Below are 1,780 nucleotides of genomic sequence, written 5' to 3'. Positions count from 1 at the left end.
TAAGACAATTCTAATAAGTTTTTTTTTTTTTTAAAGAGAAGTAAGCCTTTATTTCCTTGTTTTGCAAATAAAGCTGGCTGAGTTTGTTCTTTTTGGTGATTACTCAAAGAGACCAAATCCCATATCCTCGTCCGACTCCTCCAAGTCTTCCTGGGCTTCAACCTTGGGCAGGGCTGCAGCAGGAGCGGCAGCCACCACAGGGGCAGCAGCCACAAAAGCAGATGGATCACCCAAGGCCCTGATCATTTCAGCAAGCGGGAAGGTGTAATCAGTCTCCACAGACAAAGCCAGAACTCATTTGTACCCACTGATAATAGAATGCAGTACTGATGCAACAATTGGGTAACCAATCTGCAAACGCTGGCAACCTTGCGGACACCCCCCAGGAAGTGAGAATGCAGAGTTTCCTCTGTAATGTCAAGCACTTCAGGGTGGTACATGCTGCCATTGTCAAACACCTGCTGATGACCAGCCCAAAGGAGAAGGGGGAGATGTTCAGGATGTTCAGCAGTGTGGCTTCACTAGCTTCCACTTTGTCTCCAGTCTTAACCAGCTGACATCACTCACGATATCAATGGTACCTCTGGAGATGTTAGTGGTGATGCCTAAAGCCTGGAAGGAGGTCTTCTCTGGCCCCAGACCAGTGTTCTGGGCTGGTACAGTGACTTCACACGGGGCAATGGCCCCAGGATGAGCGGCAGCCAGCAGCATGTCCCTGATCTCAATGAGGTCCTCCTTGGTGAACACAAAGCCCACATTCCCCCGGATATGAGACAACAGTTTCTCTAGAGCTGGGTTGTTTTCCAGATGCCCTCGATGGCCTTCCACATCATGGGGTGCTTGCCCATCAGTACCACAGCACCCTTGAAGGGACATGTGGATCTGCTGTATATGCTTGGAGCCCACATTGTCTGCTCCCACAATGAAGCATTTTCGATAATTATCCAAAAGTTGGATGATCTTAAGGAAGTAGTTGGACTTCTAGGTTGCCCCGTCTTCCTTGGGCATCACTGTGGTACATCAGGGATTGCCACGCAGGGTTTAAAGACAACGTCACTCACACGAGGATACCTGGCAAGAAAAGGGCCTAAAAATTTTAAGCAGACAAAAAAGTCCAAAAGTATGAGCAGACACCTCACGCAGAAAAATGCAAGTAGCATATTTTTTTAAATTCTGCCTTCACTGGTAACTGAAGAATTTCAAATTAAGACAGATAAATACATCCAAACCAACAAAAATTCAATACAAATTGACAAAATTCAGTGCTTAGGGGAAAGTGCCTTTACATATTACCAGCTGATGTTATAACCAACAAACTAGTTACTGAAAGTCTGGCAATACACACGAAAAATCCAGGAAGGAAAAAAAATTTTTGTAGAACACTGGGTGACTCCACTTCCCTTTTTCATTTTTATTTTAAACATTTCCTCAAGGAAGAAAGCAATCTTTGAACAGATACTCTTTATTAAATAAAGACCTTCTCTATGGAATGTTCTAGATTAAAAGAGGTTAAAGAGATGTGACAACTAAATGTTATGCTGATTGGATCTGTACTGAAGGGGCAAATGCTATAAAGGACATTACTGGGTCAACTGATAAAACTGGAATACAAACAGAAGATTACATAAAAGCATTGCATCAAAGTTAAATTTATTGACTTTGATATGATACCATGGTTAATTAAGAGAATATGTCTAGTTTCAGGAAATATGTACTGAAGGATTTAGGAATAAAGGGATATGATGGGCCGGGCGCGGTGGCTCACGCCTGTGATCCTAGC

General features: G+C 43.4%; 1 protein-coding gene and 1 pseudogene across 2 annotated transcripts in view; both read right to left on the bottom strand.

Annotated features, from left to right (window-relative positions):
- STARD7 (StAR-related lipid transfer (START) domain containing 7) overlaps positions 1-1,780 on the bottom strand; it is a 49,776-nt gene that overhangs the window by 23,579 nt on the left and 24,417 nt on the right. The window lies entirely within an intron of this gene.
- LOC105808320 lies at positions 72-1,008 on the bottom strand (annotated as a pseudogene). The gene has a single exon (XR_001137378.1). The product of XR_001137378.1 is annotated as a 60S acidic ribosomal protein P0 pseudogene (transcript).

Source organism: Propithecus coquereli, unplaced genomic scaffold (genome assembly GCF_000956105.1).
Source record: "Propithecus coquereli isolate 6110/MARCELLA unplaced genomic scaffold, Pcoq_1.0 Scaffold171, whole genome shotgun sequence".
Classification (NCBI taxonomy): Eukaryota; Metazoa; Chordata; class Mammalia; order Primates; family Indriidae; genus Propithecus; species Propithecus coquereli.
Note: the sequence above shows the minus strand (reverse complement) of the source record. Positions and strands in the feature narration are given on the sequence as shown.